The sequence below is a fragment of the Protopterus annectens genome, chromosome 17.part0, assembly GCF_019279795.1.
Source record: "Protopterus annectens isolate FY-2018-M chromosome 17.part0, PAN1.0, whole genome shotgun sequence".
Taxonomy (NCBI): domain Eukaryota; kingdom Metazoa; phylum Chordata; order Ceratodontiformes; family Protopteridae; genus Protopterus; species Protopterus annectens.
The window spans coordinates 190,780,450-190,798,938 of NC_056751.1; positions in this window are offsets into that span (position 1 = coordinate 190,780,450).

An 18,489-nucleotide genomic window follows, 5' to 3' on the forward strand; every position below is an offset into this window, starting at 1 on the left:
AATTTAAAACTTATTATGGTAGTGGGAACCAAATAATACAGAGGATATAACAATAAAAATAAAAACAGCTCAGAGTTAAATACAGAGTGTACATGTATTTGGGAGGTATTGCTGATATCAAGGGCTGTGACTATACTAGCAAACTATTGTTTTATAATTCACAATGGCAAACACATTTAAGCATGACATCTATCTTTATCTAAATAAAGTGCTCTAATTAAAGCCTTTTCTTTGTAGAAAAGAAGCATAATGAAACGTGTATCCACGCAAAGTATTCTCAAATCTGTAAATGCAATTATTTTATAATTAAGCATTTATATATTTTAATTGACTGTAATCATCTTTAATCAATGAATGGCTGCTCTATATAAACGTTTGTAAAATGATGAGATGTCTTAAGTGTTACCAGATGAAGGAATATTGTTTTCTGAGAGCTATTTTGAAATATATATGTGTATTTCTTATTTTAATAATGTGAAAAATGTTTTAGAAAAATAAATGGAATTTGCTTTTTCCCTCATGGGATATTCCATCAAGTTAGGAGTTTACAATTGATTTAATTCATTTTTTCCTTTTTGCGCGACGCAATGGAACTATTTTCAACTCTGTAAAGGCATATATACATACTCATACTCAAAGACACACACACACACACACACACACACACACACACACTCAAACACATACACACACACACACATATATATATATATATATATATATATATATATATGTGTATGGGATCGGTACTGATCACCAAAGGAACTTTTAACCGAATCACAAACCACCGGACATACTTCCACAAAAGTGCTTTTTACTAAAAAAGCACTTTCACGGAAGTGTGCCTGCAGCTAGAGGGAGTTGTGGGGGAATTACTGTTGCAGAGATTGTACTACAGTGCAGATAAGGGAATATTCCCTTTTCCTCACTGTAGTGTGATCTCGGAGTGTGAATATTAAAGTAGGTGGTGTGTGAGGGCATAGCCCCCCACATGGGGGGGGGTGCAGGGGGGCTTGCCCCCCAGCATAAAAGTAGATGTATTGTTTTTTTTTTTGTTTTTTGTTATTTTAACGCACTTTAACGAAAGCGCTTTTTTGGTGAAGGTGCTTTCGTTAAAGTGCGTTCAGTGATTGTGGATTCGGACTATTTAACTTTCGTTCAGTAATCCTAGATCCATATATATATATACATATATCTATATACACAGATATGTATATATATGTATATATATATATATATATATATATATATATATATATATATATATATATATATATATATCATGTGTGTATATGTATATATATATATATTATATATACACACACATCTATATATATATATATATATATATATATATATATATGTATACTTCACATAGAAATGTCAGTAGATCGACTTTTCAAATGCTGACACAAAAAAACTGAAGTGTTACTTGCCTGAAAACTTAAATTGACGATTACCAAAACAAAGAAACACAAAATGACGATTTCCAAAACAGCAACAAAACCAATGCAAACATGCGACCCTACCCCACAACCGATGCGACCATACAAACCCCAGAAATGAAAACAATATAAATCACCCTTCCAACTCTGAAAATCCCAAACTACAAAATTCGACTTACCTCCCATTTCAAACAGTTATACACTTAATAACTCATCCCATAGAAACAGCACTATCACTTTAAAACTCCAAACTACAAACTAACTGTAATATAAACTCCACCCAACAACCAATACACTCGTACTACTAGAAATGCCATTGAATATTCTTGAAGGTATCTACAACACCTACATGAATATTCATTGCAAAGTCCTCAATTCCATTATAAAAATTATTTTATTAATTACTTTTATGGTATTGCTGGAGGGCTGCACCCCCAAACCCCATGCAAATTAAATATACCAACTCCAAGATCACACTAAAGTGTGGAAATGAGCAGATTTCCTGTTCTGTTCAGCTTGAGAGTCACCATTTCAAATGTTCAGTCAACTGAACATTGGCATAGTGAAGTTTTAGTTATATGAAACTTTGCTTTTTTGGTCTTGATTATTTGAAAGTTGGTCTACTGACATTTCGGTAATGTCAAGTAGACGCATATAATATATATGTGTGTGTGTGTGTGTGTGTGTGTGTGTGTGTGTGTGTGTGTGTGTGTGTGTGTGTGTGTGTGTGCGTGTGTGTGTGTGTCTATTTGTACATGTTGACATGCAAAATCTTAGACACACATTATGTTAAACTCTACACATTGACATTGCATCTACCTTTCATTCAAAATATTGTAACCAAACTGATGACAAAGGGAAACATATAGCCTCCTTTTCTAATCAGTTAAAAAAATAAACAAAAGTTGACACAGCACACACTCTCAGGCATAATTTTTCGGAATAGTGGTAGTGTTACAGAAGTTTTTTTTATAAGCTAAGGTCTAGGGCTGGTGACAGGGTCAGACTTTGGATTAACATCTGAGTAAGGTGATGTGTAACCTAACCATAACCCTGTACATTACCTTAGGAAAATATCTTTCCCTAATAGTACCACTTCACAATACACTTTGACAGAGTCACACACATCAAGAAAAACAGACTAAATCTAACACCTTACCTAGTTCTTACTCTTAGTAGAAGTTAGAAACACTCATATACACATCATCACACAGAAAACACAAATATATGTGTGTGTATATATCTATATCTATAATCTATCTATACCTATATCTATCTATATCTATATATTAGTATCATAATTTTGAACGTTTCTTGGGAGTACTCACGTATTTGAAAAACATTGTTGAAACTTATTATAGCGACCGAGAAAAAGAACAAACGAAAAGAAAATATCATCAATTTGAAATCCATTTGTCATTGACATTTTTCAAACAAACCACCACATCCGATGTCATACAACACATACTTTGCAGGCCCCCCTGCACCTCCCATGTGGAGGGCTGCACCCCTCACATCCCCTGCTTCTTATATATACAGACTCCGAGATCGCACTACTGTGATCTCTACTCAGTATGCCAAATTCACAACAGCGAATGCACCATTCGCTGTTGTGCATTCGGCATGTTTTTTTTTTTTTTTTCTTACATGCAAACCTGTGCAATCTTACTTTTGGATATCCGTTATCACACACTTCAGCCACGGCATTTGATTGATGGTACACTATATAAATATTTATGTAAAAACACAGATTCTTCTGTTGAGGCACAATAATTTTCTAGCCTTAGGGGGTAAGACGTCTCCCTCCCATAAGGAAAAACAATAGTCCATAATGAAAACTGGTACTTGTGAACAACAAAGCTGCTGGCTGAGAATCCTAAAAAAAATACAGGAAAAAAGAACCATGCACTGTAGACAAGCTCAGTTGACAACAGAGTAACCAAACAATTATAACTTATTTAGAAATCAAAAGAACTGGCCACTAGGTGATTGGGACTAACCCAGTCAAAAAAGGATAAATAAATAAAAATGAAAATTCTCACATACTACGCCACAGGTAACTTAAACTTTCCAACACAGCACAGATGACACATTTAACAGCATAGATGGCATCCAGGCCAAAGCATGGAAACTGTGTTACCATCATTCTGAAATAATGTAAACAAAAAGGGTAACCAAGGAGGAACAGTGTCATCCCTATCGTCTGACATGTGAATAGTGTTTGAAACTATACCTCATTGTCTGCTTCTGGCTAGACATTTCGAGCTTGGCTACATATTAGCAGAATACACTGGTTCCACAGTTATCTAGGTCACCCCACTAGGTGCTTCTGTTGACATCCCACAGTTGTTCATTATGCACATGTCTCCACACTAATATGCTTTGCATCTTCTCTAACACAGGTCCAAAGAAAACAAAACAAGACTTTCAATTCCTTGGCAAGATGGCTAATACAATTCCATTTAATCTTAAATGTTAAAAAGAAAAGAAAAACATTTTCTTTTTGTCCATGGTTTTTCTAAAGACCACCAGAATGATATTAATAATTTCTCTCTGACCAAAATTACCACAGAAGTGACATTCACAGATAAAATTGCTATAAGTCATTATAGACCAGAACTTAAAATTTGATTATCACATAAATTACTCAGTACATAAAACAAACAAAAGGTTGGGTTTGTCTATCTTTCAGCATATGCTGGGTTAACAAGTGTTTGCAGTTTCATATTCCCTAGCTTAACACAGAAATCTATAGTAAGCAATACCCAATCAACTCAAATAACCAAACTGAAACAGAGCTATAATAAAAGCGCCAAATTTGCAACCAAACTTCCTAATAAAATATACCATTGTCTAAGTACAAATACGTTTGCTAGAACTGCACAATATCCAAATATTCTCCTTACTTAAAGTGGCATATAGTATCCTGAATAAATGAGGAACAATGGTTAGATTGATATATCACAATAAGATGACTTAGACCCCACAATTAAATTTTAATGTTCAAATTTACAGTCCATCATAGAACATAACTATATTCCAAATATATTGTTAAACTTTAGAATATGATACTTATAGAGATGATACAAGCATCAGATCTCCTATGGCATTTTTTGAGCACTGCAAAACATGCCTAAATACAAGATGGATCTGTCATTCTACTGTACTGCATGATTAATAATTAATCTCTCCTTGTTGTAAAACCACTACAGTAACCTTCTACTGAAATGTTAGCAGTTACATAGATAAAAATACTATAGATATGAATAATACAAGATTTTCTATTTATACTATTCCATATTAATCTGTCCATTCTATGTATGTGTGGGTCTGTATATTTATTTTATTTTTATTTTATATGTATATATGCATGGGTACATGTCCTTTATATTCTTGCTAAAATTTACTGAGCTTTCATTTCTCCTATTCACAGACTATTGCCTCTTTAATGCTTACTTATATTCATCTCTCTCTCTCTCTCTCTCTCTCTCTCTATATATATATATATATATATATATATATATCCCTATCAGTTGATCGAGTTTTCAGAAACTCAAAATTCATTTGGTCAAGACCATATAATCGAATTTTTGAAAACTCATTTTTGAATGGGGATCATGGTAGAGTGAGGATTGGGAAATTTCGGGACTTTTACCATTTTCTTCACTGTAGTGCAATCTCATAATTTGCATATATATTTTGCAGAGGTGTGGGGGGTGCAGGGGGCTGCAAAAACATAAAAAGTAGATTGCTGTGCTTTTTTTATGTTTGAATTTTTGGAAATTCAATCATATGGTCACATCTGTATGAATTTTGTGTTTCTGAAAACTCGATCAATGAATACCTATCTATCTAGCTACACACACACACACACACACACACACACACACACACACACACACACACACACACACACACACACACACACAAATGCATAGATAGATAGAGATGTTATCTAAACAAAACTTTAATTTACTTCTATACTTCCTTTGGTCCTTAAAATATGTAAAAGGATCTGCCCTTCCCCTATAAAACATGGTTCATGACTAACCTCTTTCTGTCCCTAAATAGTTACACTAATCTTTCACTAAACATATATTAGTTCTTTAGGGAAAATATATATAGTTTTGAACATCAGTAATATTTTATTAATATTATTGTACACTAAGTCCTTCATCTTATATATGGCATGGGGAGGGGTGCTTTAGTTAGTTTCCTTCTGCATAATCTCTCTGCATCTCATTGAAGTTTCTTTCCTCCTGTCCCTAAACTAATGTCTTAGTGATATGCAATCACTTGCTTATATATTATACAAACCTTGCTTTCGTTCACTTCTAGAGTTACCTCATCTCTAACATTAGGCAATATCCATGCTACTCTGTCTATGGCTCTTTTAATCTTCATTCCCATTTGGATCCTTGTCCTTATAAATTATCTTGTAGAAACTTGACTATTATGGTAAAAATATAAAAGTAACAGCTACAAGCATTGAAAAAAATATTTATATAAAAATAGTAATTTAGACTTCAGATAATAAAAGTCTTCTGCAATGGTTACATAACAATAGAAGCACACTTATTAAAATAACAGTATAAAGCAACCAAATGCAATAAAATATGAATCAATTAAACAATTATATTATATAACAAAGGTATCTCTCCCTCAATGGTATTTTTATTTAACTCTGTAGGAAAATCAGTGGTCTCTTGATAAAGTGTAACACAAGTTTCCTTATGCAACAAAATATTTTGACATTGTATTCTTCTTTGCCTATGTCCTAATAATGAAGAAAATAACTACTTTCAAATCTTCTTTAGAAGATTTCTGAAAAACTACTATAAAATGCTCTCCCAGAAGCCTATTCAACTATTTTTCTTCATATTATGACAATGTTTCTTACTCTTACTCTGACCTGTCTGCTGATCTTGCTTGTTTATGTTAAGGTGCATCCACATGGAGTTACATAACATTAGTGGTAGTACACAAAAATATTCTAAGCAAATAACTAAATATTTTATTTATCTTGATAAAACATCAGTTACTATAAAACTAAAAATACCAACTTTTCCACGACAGTAATTATAGATGTTGTTACCGAAGAAAAAGAAGATTGTCACATGTCAGAATCTATGAAATATGAATCATTAAGTTTCCATATTAGGTAATGTAGAGCATGGAACTGAAAAGGAACAAGGAATACTGAACCTAATGAGCAGCATCAGCCAAAATTGTCTAAAGATTTTAGAAAAATTCTTAGAAACCATACTGTATTTCTAAAAAAAGAAAACTTTTCAGTGTCCTGTCCATTCAACAAAGAAAACTATATTTTTTTACAAAATAAGCATTTCATAGATAAGACATGTTTTTAAAAAAAAAAATCCACAGAAATGTCAGCTATATTACAATGTTGGTCAAACAACAGTTGTACAGGATTATATGCAGCCATCAAGAATTCAGTCGACTAAATTGCCTTATTCTGAGTAATTCACCATATGGTAAAGATGAAACAAAAAAGAGACGCGAAAGTGATCTATCATCAAATAAATAATGTATTGGCACTTGACTCCTTCTTATAAAGCTTAGGTGTCACATCAATAAAAGTTTTCACAGTTAAAGTACCATTTAGGTAATCAATACGATTCTGGCAAATACAATATGAAACTGAAAATCAGAATGATTATCATTCATCTATATGAAATGAGTCAAAATTGATGTATGTCTTCCCTGCAAACAAGCAATAATTCCACTATGTAGTGTTTATCACTACACTGTCATGTTTACTGCCATATATGTATTCAAGTTCTTATTGACTTGTAACTGAGTTATTGTTAGCAGCGACAAAACTTGTTCCTTGAGCAGTTATTTACTTCTAGTAATGCAGCTAATAATCAAAAATGAAAAATGTGGTCAAGACAAAGCTATATCAATTTAAAAATAAAATATGATATGGGATTATAGCCAAGAAAATAGTTTAATGCTTTCATAATAATAAAATGCTTAACAGAAGTATATTAAGGCTCAATATTATTTGTAACCCAATAATAATTTTCTTTCCTAATAATCTAATTTAATTCACCCAAAAGATCCAAGTATTTCTAATGAAAAAATTCCAACATATTATATTAAATGCTTATTTACAGTAGACCCAACACCTTACAAATGACTGCTGTATCCACTAACTATAACCAAACTGAGGGATCAGAAACATTTTGTGCAAGTCTGATAAATAGTAGAAGGTTAGAAGTGTAGTAGTCTGACCTGATAAAAAAATATAACTGTCATGAGGAAAAAATTAAATGTAGACATTTTTTTCTCATAATCTTTTCTAGAACTCCAGTTTTTTTTTTTTTCCAATTTACAGCAACTATTAATGCAAAGTAACATGGCTTGGTCAAGTGGAAAAAATTATAGCAGATAGCACTGGCCTCAAAAAAGGGAGTTCTATCAAATTTTAAAACTAAGTTTATTAATTAATTTTAGTGCTCTTTGTGAAAGTAAATCTAACTAAGCCCAATCTTTCATTTAAGGAGAAGTCGGCTTCAAAAAGTTTGGCTTCCACCAGTGAGCTATGTGTAATGAAAGCTGATAAGGGGTGTTCCATTGTAGTTATGAATTTTGTAGAATATAGCTATTTTTAACATGTTAAAGGACAAGACATGTTACAAGGTAGTTACATCAGAATTCATCAAACAATGTTTTTTAAGAGTTGATTCTACTTTGATTTATTCAGCCAAGGAAGCTTAGACTATTCTGTCTATAGTTATTTACAAGCTGAACATTCAAAATTGGCTATATTGTTTGGAATTTCGAAGGTACATAAGGACAAAACATCCACTCTTATTTCATCGAATTGTGTCAGCAGCTTTTTCTAAAATGAAACCCATCTCCATATGACTGGATGATATGCTAAATCCAGTTGTTCAGAAATCACAATTTTATTTATGTGATTCATGGCATTTATCTGGAACTTTTGAGTAAATTTGAAGTTAGTCATTCATCCTTAGTTTTTGCATCTCTTGATGCTACTTCATTGTATACCTATATTGATCAGGAGACAGGTTTGGAGTTTCTAAGAGAGTATTTAAGTTTGTATACTAGTTTTGACAATGACAAAATTACCACCATTTGTGTGTTGATGGAGTTAGTGCTTGAAAATATTTTTTTCAAGTTTGAAAATGTTTCGTTTCAACAAACTTCAGGAGTCACGATGGGGTCAAGAGTAGCACCCTCATTTGCCAATCTAGTTATTGCTATGTGGGAGGAGAAATATCTTATGGGACATTCGTCTACTGAAAATATAATATATTACAGGAGTTACATAGATGACCTGTTTTTTTTTTCCTCTGGAAGGGTGATTATGCTAGTTTTCTTTAATTTGTAGATCACTTGAACAATACAACTAATTTCTTTAGATTTACTATTGGAAGTTTTGGAAATGCATTGATTTTCTGGACATAAATTTGACCTTTGACTGTTCCACTTCCAAGTTTGTAAGTCAGACTTAGAGAAAGTCTACTTTTGTAAACCAGTACTTACATAGGGACAGCTTACATCCAAGTCATATGAAAAGAGGTGTAGTTAAATGCCAATTAATACTGCTTAGTCATTTGACCAGTGATCAAACAGTATTTAAGATAGAAATTGAGAAACTCAGTAATTTTTTTGTTCAGAGGGGGTATAACTACACATGGTTAAAAAGAATTGCTAATGAAGTTACCACCCTGAGAAATAGTTCTGCAAGTCCCATTTTATCTATTCAGAGATTAAATACCAGGAGCTCAGTACAATCTCTATGTGGGAACACTACAGAGTTTAATAAGTACATCTTGGCATTTCCTATTCCTATAACTAATTAAATGGGTATGATCAAGACTGTAATTTCTGACAGTTGGAAAGTTATGTTAGGGAACCCTGATTTGGCCAAAGCTGTAGGTGAGAGACCTTTATTCACTTACAAAAGAATTTTCAACATCAAAACAATTCTAGAAAGTAGAATGAGGACTGGTTTGCTGGTTAGACCACACATTTTAGGTACTTTTTCATGTGGACACTGCAGACAGTCCAGATATGTAATACACTCTTCCTCTGTAGAGTTTAAGCATGTTGACAGAATTGTTGTTTGGGCTAGAGATTATTGTACTTGTAACACTATCATTGTTGTTTATTGTGCATTTTGTAATTCCTGCGTTGATTTCTATGTGGGAAAAATGATTAGCGCTTTAAACAAAAGGATTTACGAACGTGTTTTGGCCATCAAGAAAAGGGACTCCACTAACGCTCTAACTTGTCATGCTACGGCATGCAACAACTTCAAAAAATGTTCCTTTTTATTTTAGAAAAAGTGAACTCTGACATGTTTTGTGGAGACTATAAACCTTTACTAGAATGTAGATAAAGTTTGTGGCAGATCATGTTGGTAGCCGACCAAGCACCTGGTCTCACTGTGACTATAAATATAAAATGTTTTTTGCAATTGCAGAGATTATAGTAAGATTGTATTAAGTATTTTTCACTAAATAAACTTAGGGTTTATAATTTACAGATTTATATATATATATATATATATATATATATATATATATATATATATATATATATATATATATATATATATACACATATGTAGATTTTTTTATATCTATTCTATATGTAAAATATGAATTAAGTTAGTTTTCTTTAAGCAATAAAGTCATTTTAATTAATTTGTCAAGTGACATTATTGGGTGTTTTAATATGATTTTTTGACTTTAGTATTTAATTGAGCGGTGTTTTTTTTTTTTAGTAATTTCTGATGAAGTTCTGTTTTTTGAAAAAGGAACAAAAGCGCTAAATTTGGTGTCCGATTTCTTCTACCTATTACCTTGCCAGCTGTGTGTGTTTTTTGGTTACTAAGTTTATTAATCATCAAAAAATTTAAGGCAGTTTAAATTATTTCAGAAAACAGTCAAGGCTCTGTACCAGATAAAATCTTCCCAAAATTGCCTCAGATCAACTCTCAGATAAAACTGGGTGAAGTAAAAATTTGTCCATTCTTAACCAAACCAATAATTGCTTATTTATACAACCTCCTCACTTTGCATCAAGCATACTTCTTTACAATATTTTAGAATACCCACAGTTTCACTACAAATTGATACACTATATGGAGGATCAAGAACATACAACCTGGCATTCATATCATAAACTCTAAAATACTTAGCCTTGATAGACACCTATTCTACAAAATACTGACTTATATTTTTAAATTCACTTTGATCACCAAACGTACCTCCTTTAGCTTTAAACATTCAATAATTTTACCATCAGTCAAAATTCTTACACCCTCTTCTCCCCCCAGAAATGATCCCATAGCAAATATCTGACTCTGTCAAAAAGTTATATAAGCAAAAACACCTAAGTATATACAAAAATGTGATATTTTGACAGACAACAAACAAGGTTTTAAACCCAACTATAGTACATGAACTGCTCTATACACATTAGTTGACCAATTGTATACCAATATGGATAATGGACAGACAACAGCTGCAGTCTTCCTGGATCTGAAGATGCACTATATTATTCTCTTTTGATAGAAAAATTCAGTAATTGTAGACTCTCTCAAGAAGGATCCTAGTGGTTTGAGAAGTACATCTAAAATAGACATTTCAGAGTAAAACGTTATACCTGCACCATTGAAATGGTGAGTGACACAAACGCTGTTCCAGAGGGTTTTGTACTTGATTTTCTTATTTATTTATTTTTTATAAATTATTATCTTTATGATTTGCCACAACTCATCAGTGTAATATATGCAAACCACATACAAATAACTAGGGCTCAAAGCATATTTAAACTCTCACTATGTCTTTGCAAGATGATTTTGTGTCAATATTGAGCTGGTTAACAATGACTTACTGCAAAAATGGCCCGTTGTATCCAAGTGTGAGTCATCATCTTGGGCGGGTGCAGGCACACACTCCCTATTTAAGGGAGTGCTGCTGTTACTGCCTGCAGAATCCATCAACAGGCATGTTGTAGTGTGAAGATGGAGCCAGTGGGCACAACTGCAAAGGTGGGATACCGTAGGTTATGGTGAGGCTTATCAATTGTATGGCTGCTGCTTAGTCATCCATTACATTGCCGGTATTGCTTTTGTCATTTTTCCGTAATTAATATATTTAAAAAAAAACAGATCTATGTATATCTATATCTGTATCTGCATCTATATCTATATCTATATCTATATCTATATCTATATCTATATCTATATTTATATGTATATCTACCTATCTACAAAGAACACACACACACACACATATACATTATATATATATATATATATATATATATATATATATATATATATATATATATGGATTCACTTTATAATCTCGAAATACTGAAATATAGAATTTCAGTATTTCGAGACTATAAAGCCGAAACACCAAAAAAAGAAAACCAAAGCCGTGAAACCCAAAATTGCAACTGTTAAAGCACACACACAAACACAACTACACCTACCTCTGCACAACAACACAAACACACACACTTACTATAAGCAGGGGGGAAGTCACCCTGCACCCCCCCCATGTGGGGGGCTGCACGCCCCACATCTCCCCTACTTATATATACTAACTCCTAGGTCGCACTAAACAACAACACACACAAAAACCACCAACATACATTCCACACCCACCTCACACAAACACACATCACACAGATGCAAACACCACCACTCTCAACACTGACACACTCACCCTCTCACCTATGTACCCTAACCCACACCTAACATTCCCTGACACACTCACAAAGACACAAACCCTCCCCAAAACCCTTAAAAACCCTTAAAAACACCACACTTACCTAACGCACTGTTAGTACAGTGCGTTCGACATTTCTGGGTTCGATATTCTGCAGTTTCTCGCATCTGCAGATTCGACACTTTGGTCTCGAGATACTGAAATTCGACATTTATATATATTATTTTTTCCAAAGTGTTTCGATATATATATATATATATATATATATCTATATATATATATATATATATATATATATATATATATATATATATATATACATAAATCTATATATATATATATATATATATATATATATATATATATATATACATATATATATATATATATATATACATATATATATATATATATATATATATATATATATATATATATATACACATATATATGTATATATTTAAAGGTTGATTATATAATAGTGGTATTTGAACTTCACAAAAACTACATAAAATTAACAGTTCAGCTATTAAAGATTATCAAACTAAACACCACAGGATCATAGGATCATAGGAAGTTACTAGGCTACTGGCCCTAAGGCCCTTATAAGCCTAGCCAAGAGTTTAGCTCATGTATAGACAAATCAACACCCGATGCCCCTGTCCAACAGGGACATGGGTGGAATTCCAGGGATGTATTTTCTGTTTCCCATCAAGTTGTCCAGGTTGCGCTTAAGAAGAGGTAAAGAGGTACTCTGCTTGACGTGGAGAGGGAGTGTATTCCACAGATGGGGGAGTCTCTTGGACACAAATCTGTTTTGCCAACAAGTTCTATTAATGTCACAGACCAGGTTGAGGTTGCGTGTGCGGATTACTCGAGTGGAACCTGACTTGTGGATATGCAGCAGTCCCATCATGGCAGGGTCCGAGATCACTTTGTATGCCAGACAGAGGTCACCTCTTAGGAGTCTGCATGAAACATAGTAGAGGGATAGGGCTTTTAGCTTATCTGTGTATGGTAGATTTTTGAGGCCTTGGATTCTCCTGGTGAGGAACCCCTGTGGTCTCTCCAGCTGCTGCATGTGCCCTGTGAGGCATACACCAAATGGGGTGCTGCACCCAACAATGGACCCTACAAGGGAAAAATACAGGGATGTTATGACCTCCCTGTCCCTGGATGAGATGCCCCTACCTATGAGGTGGGCCATGTAGAAAGCTTTCTGTACAATGAAAGCAACATGGTGGTTACAAGTCAGGTTGCTATCAATCTGGGTGCCCAAATCCCTCACAACTGACTGCATGCCTAGGACGTTGTTATTAATGTGATAATTTATGGGGATGTCACTCACCACAAAGGGATGATGACACATTATTTTGTATCAAGCCCGAGGCCATGCTTCTGGCACCAGTCACTTGTTTGGATGAGACCCTCCTGGAGGATGTCCATGTAACTAAGGGAATCTATGAGAGCAGCCAGCCTGCAGCCATCCGCAAACCTTTTCAGCCACAGCTCACTGGTCCTGGCCTGCACCTCAGAAAAGTATACCCCAAACAACAGAGGCACCTAACACCAAACCCCAGGGCACGCCACCCAATACAAGTCCACTGCCTGGGGTGGCTTCCCCCATTCTGACTAAATGGGTTCTACCAGTGAGCTAGCCAGGCAAACTCCTGGTAACATATTGGCTGATGCTCAGAGAGTTTATCTATTATGCCCAAGTGGGGAACAGTGCCAAAGGCCCCAGCCAGGCGAAGGCAGGTGGTGTGCACCACCTTCCCCCCATCCACAGCCCTGGTGACCATCCCAAAAAAGCTGACCAAATACAACAGACATGACCACCCACTGACAAAGCCAAATTGTGTGAGATCGAGTGCTTGGAGGCTGCCAATGCCCCTGTCAATGAGGTCCATGACAACTTGCTCCATGGCCCTGCAGATCAGGCTAGTCAGGCCGATGGGTCCATAATTTCCCAGGTCAGTGGACACTCCACCCCCATGCAAAGGGATGACAGTGGCTGTCCTCCACTCAGCTGGGACAAAGCCGGCACTCATGCCTTGGTTGGGTGCCACAAGTTCCTGCCTGAGTCCATTCAGAATGCAGCCCACCAGACAGATTCACTCTTCTTTGCAGAGGATGATCTAGTCCTGTCAGGTATTCCTGATTCCATGCATTTATATAAATGTTCATATAGTAATTTGGTATAGTTTTGGATACTGGTGCCAGTTCCTAGAGAGGGGGTTGTGAAGCCATTTATACAATCTCTCAGGAGGCTGTAAACAGCTTTGGAAAAAGTTTTCTTGTTTGACCCTAACTAGAGGGGGGTCAGGGAAAATGGTGACTTCGAACGTGACCACTTTATGGTAGGATCTTACAAGGAAGGATGATATGGCAGAGATACTGCAGCAGCCACCTATGTTGGTTAACACCAAGTCCAAGATATCATTATCTGCTATGGGGGCATCAACTAGCTGTTCCAAAGCATCTGCACTGACAAAATCGAGGAATCTCTGGGTATTTGTGTTCTGGCATAAGTAGTACTTCCAGTCTATGTCTGGGTAGTTAAAGTCACCCAGGATCAGGGTAAAGGGTCGAATCTTGATAGATTTGAAGAGGTCTAGATAGGCAACTTGGGCATCTTGAGTCAGATTTGGGGGTCAGTAGCTAGCTATGATTTGTATAGGGGTCTTGTCAATGGTTAACTGCATCTGGAATGTCTCCTGTGCACCATACTGTTTGACCAGCCTGGAGGTCTGTATGTCTTTAATATATATTAAAACTCCACCTCCTTTGGCTTTACTACCCACATTTTGAGGTCTGAATGTATGATAGGATGAGTATCCGAGTGTGGCTGGGTTGCTCTCTGCAGCTTTGAACCAGGTTTCTATGACTGTACAGATGTCAGCATTTTCCAGCATTAAAAATGCTTGCAATGTGTGCAATTTTATTTTTAGACTCCTAGCATTTAGCAGCATGACCTTTGTCAAAGGAAAAAACTTCAAAGACCAATTCACGTAAGGTTCAAGTATGGCACCCATTATTACTTGCAGCAAGGAGACAAAGCATGCAAATACCGGATTTGTCTAAATTACTAATGAGCAGTATGCTACTTTTATACAATTCTATGAAATGTTACTTTTCTATTGTTGACATAGTTAGACACAGCTTTCTGTATTACTCTACAGAAAATGTTACTTAGATTTCCTGCTGACATGTTCAGATTTAAAACTCACTATGTGTTACTTAGAAAATGTTACTTAGATTTCCTGCTGACATGACTGGATTATTGTTGATTTATAAAAACATTTGAGAAAAACAACCTGACCTTGGAGCTTATTTTTAGCCCACTACAAACTTTCTATTCTTCAATTGTGCAGTTCTAATATATATGTGTTACATTTTACCTAGATTCAAGATACATTTCTAGCTTAGGTACAAGTAATGCTGACTACGGTTTATACTTTCAAGCAGCCTTTGTTTTCATTATCAGTAGCTTCAGCAGCTGTGTACTTTCTCATGGCATAAGCAGGAAATCAACAACTCTTTGTTAAGTCTCATGACATTAGTAGAAATGAAACACTTATTATTATTTTCATGACATTAGCATTAATCAAATGCTTCCTGTTAATTTCCATAGCATAAGCAGATCATAGCTGTGCATATTTTCATGACATAACAGGATTGGAATGTCTCTAGTGGTAGGCAGATTCATGCAGTGTGAACAGAATAAATGTATTAACCCTTTTAAACTTCGAATGCACTAAGCATGCATATTACTAATACATATTTTTCTAACATTTCCCCCCTTTTAATACTTTTATTCTACTTCCAAAATAAGCATAAACAGTTTTTCTTCCCCTAACCTCTTCCCCTAACCTTGTCCTACTCAGGATTTGCAGTTAAGAGAGTCATTCAGTTTAAACTTATGAAAGCATTTTCAATTTTTCAACAATTCTTCAAGTTCAGCACCTTGGTATAAGGTTTCTGAAACTGACATGTCTATAAAGTCTTTAATTAGTCTTTGCATTCAGGGGATGCAGCAGCAAACACATACCACCAATAGAATCATTCCTACACAGATGGCAATCAGGATGTTTATCAGGATACTGCCCCACCCCCCAAACAATCTCTGGAAAAAGTCCGTCAATGGATTTGGTCCTGGTTTGGTCATAGCCGACACTTGCTGAATTACCTCAAGGTGATTGTCTATCTCGTGTTTGTGGTCAGGAATATACGAACAGCACTCCTCCTGGATTAAAGCGCAAGTACCTCCTCTCACCGCTAGGGTGAAGTCAAGAGCCATGCGGTTTTGAAGCACTACAGTTCTCATGGCAGTCAGTTCATCAGTCACCAATTCTAGAGCAGAAAAGGTTGCATTGCTCATTATTTTGAGAAGTTTAGACAGTTTTCTCAGTTCCCAGATTGATTTTGTTGCTCCATATGCTGGCAATACACCTGCCCATGAGATGATGGTATCACCCAAGTCCATATGCGATAGTCCATTTTTCCCCTAGGCCCACAGCATGATGGTTTTTCCAGCCCGCATTGATTTTCCCTACTGGATTGACAGGCTTCTTGATTTCTCATTGAACATTTCGAATTTTCCCCTGAGGCAAAACTACTGTGTGTCGTATGGCCGGAACCAGGTACCCCAAATAACAACTGCTGGACCAATTCGCAGGTAACCACTTGTATGCTTTCCTACCACATACAAAATAACAGTCTTCTACTTTGGTAGTAACTTTACTATGTCCTGGTTCTGGATGAAACATTTTTTTGTCAACTATAATCAGTTGTTTATAGAGGTCAGCATTATGTCTTACTTCATCAGTTGTCCTATGCATCAGTTCAAAAAATGAATCATAGCTTGTGTTGCAATAGGAACCTGTGTTATCAGTTTTATTGTAGCATCTATAGGGAGCAGTCACATTGCAATTGCTCCAACCCACCTGAACTGTATCATTTTTGTAAAAACACACAGTCCCCTTCTGTCAAACAGACAAGTGCAATGCTACTTTATCTTGTGATGTAACATCTGATGTATCATAGACTAAATTTTCCCAGGTCTTGTTGGCTCCTAGGGGGACTGAAGTTAACAATAACCCCCGTATGCTGTTGGAAAAGCTGTGCAAATCCAGCAATTCGAAACATTGAAGGTCTCAGCATACACATATTTAATTGCCTGGTATGTGTTGAAGTTTGGGTGCCACTCTACGTGCAACTCTCCACATTTATTCAGCTCAGTTTGTGTGGCTGGGAAAAGGAATGGCCACAACAAAAAGATTATTGTCACTAGTACAGTTAACAGGATGATTATGCAATACTTCTGAGGAAACGGTTGTTCTGCATTCCTGTTTTCTCCGACTCTTCCGAGTAGTTTTATTTGGATTTTTCTGGATTCTATCATTTTTGCTTTTGACGTGTGATCTTACTCTCTGCCCTAATAGGACCTTCAGCACCGATGGTTTCTTCACTGGGGTTGAGACGGATCAGTCCTATTGATCTGACCCCCCCTTTGTAGCCAGACTTTGTGCTGAGGGCCCCGATGGAGAGGTAAGATTTTTGTCCAGTTCAAAGTTCTTAACTAGTTTGCAGTGTGTCAGGTAGATCCACGAGGCTCGCTCTGCTATCTTGACTGCAGTGGGTGTCGAAAGAAGCACCTGGTATGGACCTTCCCACATTGGTGATGTCCAGTTTTTCTTCTTTATATTTTTCACCCACACCCAGTCCCCTGGGATCACTGCCACTTCCGATGTTTCGGTTTGTTCTTTATCTGAAACAGAATTTGACTGTAACAGATGTTTAGAATTCAACAAATTTCTCATATATTCAGCTAGTGTATGGTCAGCTTCCTGGTCTGCGGACATGAGAAGTTTCCATTGGGGTGTATAATAAGCCCTTCCAAACAGTTTTTTGAAAGGAGTCAATCCTTTTGCAGTCGGAACAGTTCTCATGCTCAACAGTGCCAGGGCCAAACAATAAAGCCAATTCTTTCCTGTCTCAGCTATTAATTTTCTTAATTTATTCTTTAATATTCCATTATGCCTCTCAACTAGCCCTGCAGATTGCAGATGGTATGCACAATGAATTTTTAAAGAAATACCAAAATGCTTACTTAACTGCTGTATGGTTTGGTTTACAAAGTGTATACCGTTGTCAATGTAGATCCATTCCGGAATGCTGGATCTAGGGATGATTTCTTTGACAAGTACTTTTGCCACTGTGACTGCATCTAGATTTTAGGTTGGAAAGGCTTCCACCCATTTGGAAAACATATCTACAATGACAAGACAATACTTCTTATT